Source organism: Castor canadensis, chromosome 7 (genome assembly GCF_047511655.1).
Source record: "Castor canadensis chromosome 7, mCasCan1.hap1v2, whole genome shotgun sequence".
Classification (NCBI taxonomy): Eukaryota; Metazoa; Chordata; class Mammalia; order Rodentia; family Castoridae; genus Castor; species Castor canadensis.
This window is the reverse complement of record NC_133392.1, coordinates 86,755,313-86,767,819: the sequence shown is the minus strand read 5'-3', so window position 1 is coordinate 86,767,819 and position 12,507 is coordinate 86,755,313. Positions and strand designations below refer to the sequence as shown.

Genomic DNA, 12,507 nt, shown 5'->3' with positions numbered 1-12,507 from the left:
AGTCTTCTCTCGCTTATTTTGCTTCCTCTATCAAATATTCCATTTGATATTCAAACATCATTTACAATCTAGTGTCTTAAATATCCTTCCATATTCTACTATGGCTACCACCCACTTCACAAGTTCTTAAAGCAAAACTATATTTTTTTCAATTTCCCTTTACTCCTTCACTTCCGCCCAACTGCAGTGCATGTTTTGATTCACTCCTTTCAGGCTTAGAACTCTACCATTCTTCCAAACCATTTATGTATGGTTACAAAATAATTTTATTTGATGCAAAAGATTCTCTATTGCCTTCTTGAGCCTCTTCTTAGCATCATTCTTATAGTTATCTTCTTCCTGCTTTTTTAAATAGATGGTGCATGTGGTAGCATCCTTGATTAAAGGGAGAGAAGCACCATTCTGTTTCCTGGGATACTTTTCAATGGCTCCTGGGGAGTTTGTCTACCTGTTGTCCATGTCTGTCATTTCTCCTCTTGCCTCCAGGTTTCCCTCTGGGCTCCACAGTACAATCTAAAACCAAGGGCATCTGGATGTGCTGTGTGCCCCATCCCACCAAGCTAAACCACACACTGGTCATTCTAGACACCAAGGGCCTCGGTGATGTGGAAAAGGTAATTCAGAAAGTGAGAGACAGATGATGTTACTCTTGATTTCTCATTTCTTAATGATCTTTTGTATTTAATATATGGATATACTCCTGAAATCTAAAAATCAAACTATAGAGAATTAGGTGAACTGTGGTGTTTTCAACCTCAATTCTAGGCAAAATCAAATGTTGTACATTTAGGTAAAAATGTTTATTTCTTGGCACAGAGGTGAATGATTTGATTCCATTTAATAAGTAATTTTTGAGTAGCTCAATTCCAAATCTCTGGACTTACTTCTATAGATATTGGTGAATAAAACAAAGGTCTTCTCACAGAGCGCCTTCAGTGGACATCAAGAGACTGCATGTGTCAAGTCAGACTTAATGCGGTGCCATTAATGCCTCAATATTTAGAACTAGGTGAGCCTCTTTGAGAGCAGACCCAGGGACAGAGATTAACATGCTGCACATCTGTTACAGTGAGCTCCTCAGTCAATACTAAGGAATAGAGGGGAATGGAGCCGTCAGGTAAAGGGAAATATCCACATTCCCAGCCTCTGTCAAGTTCATGGAAGCTCTGTGTCTAAAATGATTCTTTAAGGTTATCTGGAGTTGGAATCATGAACAATGATTATTGGGAGGCTGTCCTGGATAGATATCTTTCTCATTACAAAATCAACACCTGAAAGCTGCCATCCATCATCATTCTCCAGAGCTGGGGCAATAAACTCTCCCTAATATTGGCTCTAGCACATCATAGCTTCTACCACAAAGTGTTAAGTATAAAGGTGCCTAGGCAGGAAAGAGGAGAGGCCTTGACCCATCCCACAAGGCAAGGAAAGGCTTGTGATCCACCTTTGAGGTACCAGATGAAATGTGCATTTAGAGGTTGGAATGAAGAGTGGCTTTACCTTTCCTATGGTGCAGCTCTTCAGTTCTACACAGAGCATTCAGCAAGGCTTTGAGACAACTCTCCCTGTGCTGGCTCTATAAAACTTATGTTTATCCTACAACAAATATATTAAGATGGATTTTTAGATTTGTAATAATATGTTAAATATTGTTTCTTTCTTTTCTGCCTTATTTTGAAACTTATTTGGAAATCACATCTAGGTTTTTTGGCAGTACTGGGGTTTGAACTTAGAACTTTGTACTTATTAGACAAATGCTCTACCACTTGAGCCTACCCACAAGCCTTTTTAATTTAGTTATTTTCCACATAAGGTCTCATGCTTTTTGCCCAGGCTGGCTTCAGACTATGAGCCTCCTACCTGTGCCTCCTACATTGCTGGGATTATAGATGTGAACCACCACACCCAGCCCTACAGTTCTATAGGTCTTTATCTCTACCCCAAGAGGAGTTAGACATCCATCTACTTTTGTTTTCTTTCCTTTCTTTTTATTTATTTATTTTTGCAGTACTGCGCTTTGGACTGAGGGCTTCATGCTTGCTAGGCAGGTGTTCTACTATTTGAGGCACTCTTTCTGCCCATTTTTAAAGAACATTTATCAAACAAAGTGATGATCTCAGTATTTAAGGTGTTTATTGTTTATCACAATTCCCACTTCAATTATCCTAATTGGTTACTTTTCAAAGAATACTGTGTAGAAAAACAATGAATATTTTCTTACCCAAACTCCCATACAGTCTTCTAAGCATAGATTCTAGTTTTGCATTTATTCAAGGGCTTGGTGCTAAATTTATACACATTTTACAAAAGAAATAACTTCTAGATTACGCTGTAATTTAGATGATACTATAATTTTTATGAGCAAATTAGTTTGCCTTTTGAAGCTCTCTTGTCACCCTCTACCAGCCTCTACCCTCTGCTCCAGAAAACACAATAACATTATGCTTATTGTGAAGGATTTCTGAAGTATAGTATCTCTGATGGTGCTTCTGCTACTCTTTCTACCTGCATGATACCATCAGCCCTTCAAATCTACATGCTACCAATTCCTTAACTACTAACTCTAAGCTATCAGAAATTCTTCCTAACATACACTCTTTCTCCAACTTGCAAAGCTTATGTTCTTCCACGACAGACTTATTTTTAATTTAATATGGCTGTGGGTTGCATTACTTATATACATTATTAACATGTGAACTCTTTTTAATGTTGGTGCCCTACTATTCTATCCTGAAATACCTATAATACCTGTTTCACATGGAGCAATCATTCTGTATAAACTATCACATTATTTTTTGTTTTCAGTTCTCACCACCTATCTGGTGGTTTTCATATATATGTATAATTTGTATTTATATTTATTTGTATTTGTATATTTATATCATAATGATGGCTGAAATACAGTGGGAAGATTTCTACATGATGTTCAGAAGCAAAAGAGATATTGGCATATATAATTTAGTATAAACCTACAAAATTTTGGTTGGATCAGAAGAGAAAAAAAGCAGAGATCAGAAGATGCAGTGGCCCATGGGGTACTACTGAGTCAGAATCCAGGCTTAACCCAGACCTGGAGTGTGGACTAGAGAACAGCAAGTTTCTGAAGCCCCAGCACTTAACTATGCATTTCAATGGGTCCTACTAATTAGAGTGCTAATTAGAGTGCTTCCAGAGATATGGAATGTATGTTAAATAAAATTATTATTGATCTCATTTAGTGGGAAAGGCAGTCCAGATGCATTTCCTTGAGATATGATTCAGAGAAGTCACTTATTACTCCTGAAACTGTGACTTTTTCAAACTAAAAGAGAGAGAGAGAGAGAGAGAGAGAGAGAGAGAGAGAGAGAGAGAGAGAGAAAATAATCATTTCTATTCTGTAAATGCCTGTAATGTACTTGCAGTGTTGGGCAGTGAATAGCTGCTGCTTATCAGTGACATGTAAGAAAGAAGGATTCCTTTTAACTTCATACTACAAGTAAATAGCCCTCAGTAACCAAACACAGGCAGCAGTAGAAACTGTAGGGGATGCAGAGCTGACTGGAGTGTCTGGTGTAAGATTTAATTCTACACTGTGCTTTGGATTCAGGATCGTGGAAGACACAACTGAATACCTGAAGTTTGAAAGTCAGAGTCCTTTCTTGTTCTGCCGTTAACTGAGCTCTTTCCCTCTCTATCTTCTTAATCAACTGTTTCAGGTGTTCCTGATAACACTTCTCTTTCTGTTCCATCATCTGCTCATTCTTCTTCTGCATTTCCTCCAACATTGTTGCTATAGCCTGTGCAGATTCAGCTTTCATGCATTCCACTGAGGACAAAAAGGAAGAAAAGAAATCTACATAGGTTTGCAGTGCTACCTCTTTCTTTCATCTACACTTTTCAAAAAAAAATTAGTGCTACTTCATAGAGGACTCCCCTATGTCAATTTTTCATTTAGGGTTGCCCTGATGCTAATGGCTGCTTATGCCACAACTCAGAAATGGATTTAGGAATCAAGATAGTCTTTTCTCTTCTTAGTCTAGTTCAAAGATAAGTTTTACATGGTAAAATATTTAAACCTTGAAGAGATTTTGTGTCAGCTCTCTTGGGTGTCTCCTCACCTTCAATCTTCTTTTCCTTTGCTGTGAGAGTCTGGTCTATGTGTATATCCACAGCCTCCTTGGATTCTGCAGGTATGTCTGTAGCTTCCCAGAAACAAAAGACAAATGATAGTTACCTGTATCCCCTTCCTGGGTTCCTGAAGGTACATTTTCTTTAGCTCTTCTGACTTCTCAATGAAGAGAAGATATCCTCCTTTCTTAGAATAAATCCCCTGCACCACTGCTTCTTCAGGAAAACCAAAAATATTGCAAGTAAGGCCCTGCAATGATCTGAGGATGTTTTCATATTCTGGTTACAAAAGTCATCCGATTTGATTTCTTTTCTGCAAAAACAGGAAATAAAAAGAATGACAGGGAGAGGATGTCAGTTCTACCTTAGAATTTTGGGAAATGCTTCCTAATAAAGACCTTTAGATACTTCAGGAAACTCAGCAGAACTTCATCCTTTCTCTTAACTTGGACTTTATTTATTACGCATCTGTTTCTTCTTTGAAAGCATGTTCAGAGCAAATATTGGTAACTTTGGCTGGGAGTGTGGCTCAAGAGGTAGAATGCTTGCTAAGCACCACAAGGCCAAATTCAAACCCCAGTACTGCCAAATGTGTTTGTTTGTGTGTATGTATGTATGTATATGTGTATATATGCATACTTTACATCACAATTTTATGAAGTTTTCTGTCACAAATTGTAGCAATAATTGTCATAAATAGAATAAATATGATGCAATATCAGCCTGGACCAGATAATTAAAATCATAAGTTTCTTTGCTTTTGTTTAGTGTGTTAACAAATCAGTATGATAATAGCAGGCATGTTAACAAATTAGCACTTGTGGTTGTCAGTCATCTGTGTTGAATTAAAGAGAAGACTACTATTTTTCAAAAGAAAAAGTTTCAAAATCTTAAGTCTATGATAATAAAGCTGTTTTCATGATCATTATGATAATCAAAAATTAACTGTCACCATTTTAAAAGCTACTAATAATTGCTTCTCTCAAAGTAAATATCAATATCATTGCTCATAGTACTTTGCCTTCCACAATCAAAATCTGCATAAACTTGAGAGAAAAATTACCACAAATTTCTTTTGAAATAGATGATTGACATCGTTGAAGGAATTTCTGATGAAGACTTGTATGGCCTCTCTCTTGCAGGCCCTGTGCAGGTCCAGCAGCTCCTGGAGGGTGTCTGTGCACCTTCACACAAGTGCACCTTCTGGACCATCTGCTGATCATAGCAGGCAATGGCCTTTTGCACTGCTGCTGAGTTCTCTACCTGGGCCAAGACTCAGACTGCGTTCTCCATGAAGGGCAGCTCCCCATTGCTGCTAGCCTTGATGTAGCTCAGTACCAGGCTTTTTAGACCTTCAAATGGGGAAAAAAATGATGATTTGTTTTAGATAGACTGAAGAAAAGTCTCCATTTTGAGTAATTCTGAGCATGTCTATAAACAGCTGTTTGCCTCATGGATGACATGAACATCACTGGAAGCCTGATACAAATACATACTCTCAAGCCTTGCCTCAGACTTATGAAACAGAACCTTCCCTTTGGCAAGTTACACAGGTGATGTATATGCACCCCAAAGGCTGAGAATCCCTCTTCTTAGATAAAGTAGGCCTGTGTTTATTATACGTGTCCATTTAGTCTTGGGACCATTAGGACAGGACCAAATCTTTTTTTAATGTCTAAATCATCTGTCCTCTGAACGTATGTTGCAACCCGAAACGAATGATTTAATCTGACTCAGTGTCACCAGTAGAACTTTTGGGTGAATGAAATGTTCTGTGTCTGTGCTTCCCGTAGTGACAGGTGATATGTAACTGTTGAGCTCTCGAAATAAGGCCACATGATCTAAATTTTAAAATTTCTTTGAATTAACATACATTTAAATTAAATAGGCATACATGTTCCTTAAGATACCAAAGTGGACAATGTAAGTCCAGGTTAGTATGAAAATATTAAAGATAGAGCTTATTTTCTTGGATCTTTACAAATTTTTCCTAGCTAAACATTTTACTCACAAAAGTCTAGAAATCTAGAATTTAGCAAAATACTAGCAATAACCAGTACATTTGTCAAAACTGAAATTGGGTGCATATTATTTCACTCTCCAAAGCGTGGAAGGACTGGGAAGGGGACTCACAAGGTCCATTGACCTTGATACCTCCTGAGAGAGTTTTAGTCTTGGAATAATTAAAGATGGAGGAGCAGAATTCTGCCACTTGTTGCACAAACCCAGGATCCAGCTCATTATCATTCAGCATCTGGAGATGAGTAAACTTCTTCCACTCAGTGGGTGAGTAGAAGACAAAGCATTTCTTCTGAGGAAAGAATTTCCGAATACAGAGTCAGGGCAGGTTGTACTTTTCATCTTCCTTTGAAGTACCTGGTAAAAGTAAAACTAAATAAATAAATAAAAGAGTGGGGTGCAGGGGGAGGAGCTGAAGTAAGGGAATACCTAGTAGAGTGCTAATATGAGGTTTAAATAATTCTTTAAGTAAATGTTTCTTCTCCGTATTTTTAGCTATGTGTAGCTCCTCAAAACTTAAATAGGAAGAAATAAGAAATTTAATAACAGTACAACAAAAAAGAAAGCAAAAGAAATTTGTTTCTAGAACAAGAGAATAGTTCAATCAAAATTGAATCTATTTAGATGGACACTAAATTAGAATCACTCTTTTGGACTAGCGTAGACCTTATAAATAGGAAACTGAACACAAGCATCTTCATAAAAATATTAATTCTCGGTGTCTTTCCTCTCTGTATTCCAATCAGCAGTCCCTTTACCTAGACTTAGCTTCAGGAAATTCTCCAGGTATTCATCTGCTGTGAGCAGTTCTCCATCTTCTTCCAGCCTCAGAATCACATCTCTCAGAGTTCACACAAAGTCTTGGAACAAGCTCACAAAGTTAGCTGAATCCTCCACCTCATTTGTGTCAGTTGAGGCTTTTGATTTGATTTGTTTGGTCACCTCTGTCACAAAGCTGAGAAGCTAAGAAAAAGTGGTGAAATGAACAGGGTCTTCAATCCCCCCTTCATCTCGTATTAATCCCATCTATTCTAAAACTCTACTTTGCCTTGTTCTGACCCAACTGTTAATTCATTCATAGGTTCATGGGATCTTCCCAGAGCACTTATTTTTTTCATATCCTCTGTCCCACCTTTTTTAAAACCTTGACTGTGTAGGATTCACAGGCTGCTATCTTGTTAATACTGGTCTCCTGTCTCATTTTTGGGGTGCTCTGGGCCACAGAAAGGGTACTTCAGTTGGTCCATGGCCTGCTGGTTGATGACTCCCATGCTGTTGTACATGAAGGTGCTGCTCAGGAGTATTGCCAGGGCAAAGATCCAGCTGTCATTCCGGTTGTCACCCTGCAAGTCAGAACACATTTGGGCTAGGCATATATTCCCTTTATTCCATTGCCCTTTCTAGATAATTAGTTACTAAAATATGTTTATTTAATTAAAGTGATCTTAGACTATGAGCTATAAAAAGAACCCAAATTAAAGATATGTTGTTATTGGTAGAACTTGGAGATTGAACAGTTTCTAATTAGTGTTTTTTATTAGAACTGATTCATAGTTTACTGACTCGTTAGGTCCTTTATGACCACTGACAGATAATTGCAACAAAATAGTGAAGATTGGTAGGCATCCCAAATTCTTAAAGATTTCATTGTAAAGCTTAACTGACTTATATAAGAACAATGATATACATAAGTATTTTTGAGCAATGACTATATAGCTGACCATCACAGTACTTATGTTATCAGATAAATAGTGTTATAAGGTAGGCAAAGATCTATTACATCCATTTTACAAAGGCGAGGCTACAAATAATTCAGTTGCCTCCCTAAAGCCACAGAATTTATAGAGTTCAGAGACATTTGTTGAACACATATCCTCGAGAGTTCAGGACCTCAGTCACTAACTAACATTCTTTGTAAGAAAATAGTCATTTGAGTAATTCTGTTTACACCACCTTAATGCATCTGGATTAACTGGATTAGCTCATGGACTTTAATGGCTAGATCACTGCCCCATGATTGTCATGCTTCTCTTCTACAATTCTGGTTTATGAATATTTTCAACTGTAATTGCCAAACTTGTTCTAACATGTAGACAAAAATGAAAGACATACTATGATGAAGTTAGGGCTCTTATTCAAGGAAAATTAAATAGTCTAGTGGCTGTTGAGAGATAAAGGTCTCAATCAAAAAGAGAATATCCCCCTTCCTTGCCTTTCTACATCTTCCAGTCCTTCTGTGTCAAACAGAACAAGGATGTAGTCTAGCTTCTCAGGATGAGGCACCACCACATCCAGATTCCTTTGGTGTGAGACTGCGCTGTGGAGCCCAGAGAGAAGCCTGCAGAGGACAGAGAAGTAAAAGGGGGTAAAATTTTCAAAGCAGGTATCTCTGGAAATAGGTACAAGAGTTAAGGTAATTCAAGGTCTTGAGATGATGTTTCATGGTCAGAATTGATTTTAGCTAAAAACAGAGAAGAAGGAAAATAAGAACACCTATTTCACATTTGAACTTGTCATTTCAACTAAATGATCAATGGAAGCTTGCTGTTAACTCCATGAAGATTTTATTATGTTTTCTGGCTTATAAATATGTACAGTAGTTATCTCTATTAGCTGTAACAAAAGGACACTATCACTTTTTTTAATTTTAAAAGTTTTATTTATATATTGCTGTGCTGAGGGTACAATGTGGCATTTACAAAAGTTCTTACAATATATCAAATACATCATACTTGAATTCACCCCTCCATCATTCTCCTTTTTCCCCTTTTCCCCCATTCCTCAAATAGTTTCAACAGGTCTCATTTTTCCATTTACACACATGTGTACACAGTATTTGGCAAATCCAGGAGAGTTAGCTGACTCTTCTTTTCTAAATCATAGTGAGAAAAGTATAACATTGATTTTTTTAACTGATATCAGCATATAAAGCCAATTTCTCTTAAACGTATTCTATTTTCAATATAGATTGAAAATAAGTCTTCAATCTTCCTCTCTATCTCTAACTATCTCTTCTTACATCCCTGTGATACATGCTGGCAGTGTGGGTGAACAGAGGGGATGCAGCAGAACTTTGTTGGTGGCACCCTCCCCCTTCTTCTTCGAAGCCAGCTTGTTCATCAGGTAGGATTTGCCTGTGTGGTAGAGGCCCACGATAGCCATCACCACAACACACTGTGTAATGGCAGACAGGATGTCCAGAGCTTCCTGATTAGCCATCAGTTGTCCTTCAACATTCTCAATGAGGCACACAGAGCCTGGCATGAAGATTGCTGAGGCCATGTCTAAGCTGCTGTTTTGTCTGCAAGAGAGGAGGTAGGGTTAATTAAGATTCTAGCCTTAAAGCTGAGCAAATACTTTCACTATTGTTTTGGAGATAAAAAGGTTTGAACTCAGGGCTTCGCTCTTGCTAAGCAGGTGCTCTACTGTTTGAACCATGTCTACAGCTCTTTTCACTCTGGTTATGTTGAAGATAGGGGCTCACTTTTTGCTTATGCCAGTCTGGACCATGACTCCTATTTTATGCTTCTTGTCATTGCTGGGATGACAGGCGCTTGCCACCATGCAAGTATTGGTTAGGATGGGGTCCCATGAGTTTTTTTGCCAAGGTTGGCCTGGTACCAGATCTCAGTCTCCCATGTAGCTAGGGTTACAGGTGTGAACCACTAGTGCCTGTCTACTTTCACCATTTTATGCTAATTTCAGAATGTCATAAAATTCTCTAATATTGCCATGAATTGTACATGCATCAGTTAGATAAATGAGAGGAGTATTTTATAATTTCATAATATTATAGAATACTTTAAAAATAGTCCAGTGCTAAAAATATTGGTTTGAAAGTGATTTATCTATATTCAAGCATTCTTAAGCACAGAAGTTTTCATGTAAGTTATAGGGAAAATTTTTCCTTAAGACTTCCATTAAACTGTTTATTTATGGGAGACATTAAGAGTAAAATAGAATATGCTTAAGAGAAATTTGCTTTGTGTGTTAGCTATATGTAAAAAGAGAGTTTATTCAATAACTGAACTAAGATTTTTTTTTTATGTTTTGCATAGACTGAGAGGTAGATGCTTGGTTTCTGACTTTGATGAAACAGTGGATTCATTGTGACAAAAATTAACTTACAAATAGTACTTGTGCTTATATTCAATGTACCCCTTGATACTGATTGTTGTTGTTATTGTTGTTGTTGTTGGAACTAGGGTTTGAACTCAGGGCCTCATGCTTCCTAGGCAGTCACTCTACCACTTGAGCTACTCTGCCAGCCCCTGAAATTGACTTTTAATGCAATTTCTTTCATAACCCACTCCATAATGCTTTTCTTTATTTTCTATCCTTGATCCCACATACTAATAAGATGCCAGACCCTTTGTCCTGTCCTATAGGTGAGCACACTGAATCCTCATCTCTGTCCCGCAAAAAGGTTTTCATTTCCTAAATTCTAACCCAGGCATACTTTTAGATTGACCTATTATTTCATTTGTGTTAAGCTTATTGTTTTATCTACCTCTTGTGTATCTAGATTGGTTCTTCTTTACCTGTAATATTTGGGAATCCTAATTTTGCTTTACAATCAAATCCATCTATTTATTTCACACCAAAATTCTTTGTGCAGAGAGGGCACATTTTTTAGGATTCTCAAAGGTGATCATGAAGCATTTTCTGATGAATCATGGCTCTTTTCTTCTCTGAACATTGCTTTTTTGGAAGTACTTATACATAATTGTACTAATTTTTAAATGGAGCTTAAAATAGTTCTGAAATTGTGGAGCAGAAAGAAATGAGTAATGATCTGTTAGTAGTGCTATAACTTGGTTTTCTTGTTTTTGAACATCTACGTCTCAATCCCTGTATCTTGAATTGATCCTTATGTAGCTGACAGATGTTAGCTCTTTGTGATTCAAACACATTTTTCTTAGGAGCTCCATTTTTTCCCTCTTACTCTACAATAAAGGTTAATTTGCTGAGATGTTTGTTTCTGTCCAAGTGAAGCAAAAGCCACCAGATTCATGCTTATTCCCAAACCATAAAAAGTTTTCAAGACATTGAGCACCAAATGACAAAAACTAGTGATTCCTGAGCATTGGGAAACAAAACAGGCTGCATGTGACTGACTCATCCTGTTGATTTAGAGACATTTCAAACACTGATGTGAGTGGGAGTCCACAGATTCCCTAACTTAAGGAGATGGAGGTGCAAATCTATGGAGACAAAAGAGGTTAGAATTGTGTATGATGCACCAGAAAGAAGAGAGGCACATGCAGAGAGAGAACTGTGGAACTCACCTCGGATCTGAGGAATACTGATCAGTGCAGGTCTCTCAGGAAACCACCCATAGTTGCGGAAACAGGTTTGGGACTTTTAAGGACTAGAAAAAGTGCTAGCTCCCACTGGCAAGACTTGCAAACTTTGTGATAATTAGGAAAAGTACACCAAGGGATCTCTCCTCGGGACGGAGAGTAATGAAACCCAAGCAGAGCAGTGCTCAGGGCCTACCAATTCTTACAAATAATCTGAACGTTTCAAACTGTTTCCAAGTAGTCTCAAGAATATTTGTACAAATACAAAAATCAGGTAAATTCAATGTGTCTGAAAACCAATAAAAATTTATGGGGCATGTAAAGAAGCAGGAAAACACAACTCATAAAGAAGACATAAATCAACCAACCATAACCAAAGCACCACTCCATGTGATAGAGGAGCCAAGACACCTGCTTTCCAGGCCCATTGCTGATAAGGAGAGTAATAGAAGGCATTAAAAAGACCCTTTACATGTTGACATTAACATAAACGCAAGAATGAATAGGGACCCCAAAAAGTATAATTTCTTGTTTAGAGACTGTTCAGTTAGAGCAAGACCTATGAGTTGTGCAGTGTCTGGCATGCTGTTCAACTGTCCTCAAACATGTTTTCTAGAAGGTGGTAAATAACAAAAGTAAATCACAAATACCATGTTTCTTGGTTACAATGACAAAGAACAAGAGAAGAGAAAAGCATGGCAAGAAAAACACACACAAAAACAGATTAAAATAGGAGGAAAAGGTCAAGAGAGGGAAAACATAAGTGGTTTACATAAAAGATTTGTATTTCCTGAAATACACTTTCAAGTTTTGTCTTTTTTTATTCCTTTTCAATCTGAAGCAGGAGGAGAATGAGAAAAAACAAGAGTTGTAGGAGAGGGAGGATAGGAGCTGAAAAGGAGTGACACAGAGAGAAAGGCAGATAGACAGACATACAGAGGTGAGATGGGTAGTGAAAAGAAGCGGGTGCTAGGCCAAGGAACTCAGGAGAGGAGTTACAGGAAGACAGAATCAAAGTTGCCTGAGGGCACAGACAAGTCAAGATGAGCAAAACTGTTGCCAAAGGTGCTACCGTTAA

The 12,507-nt window shown here is 37.7% G+C and overlaps 1 long non-coding RNA gene across 1 annotated transcript; it reads right to left on the bottom strand.

Annotated features, from left to right (window-relative positions):
• Positions 1-3,381: 3,381 nt before the first annotated feature.
• On the bottom strand, positions 3,382-5,541 carry LOC109678977 (uncharacterized). Its single transcript, XR_012449815.1, has 3 exons — positions 5,171-5,541; positions 4,214-4,420; positions 3,382-3,805 (listed from the first exon to the last, which is right to left on the bottom strand). It is a non-coding gene; the product is annotated as an uncharacterized lncRNA (long non-coding RNA).
• Positions 5,542-12,507: the final 6,966 nt, after the last annotated feature.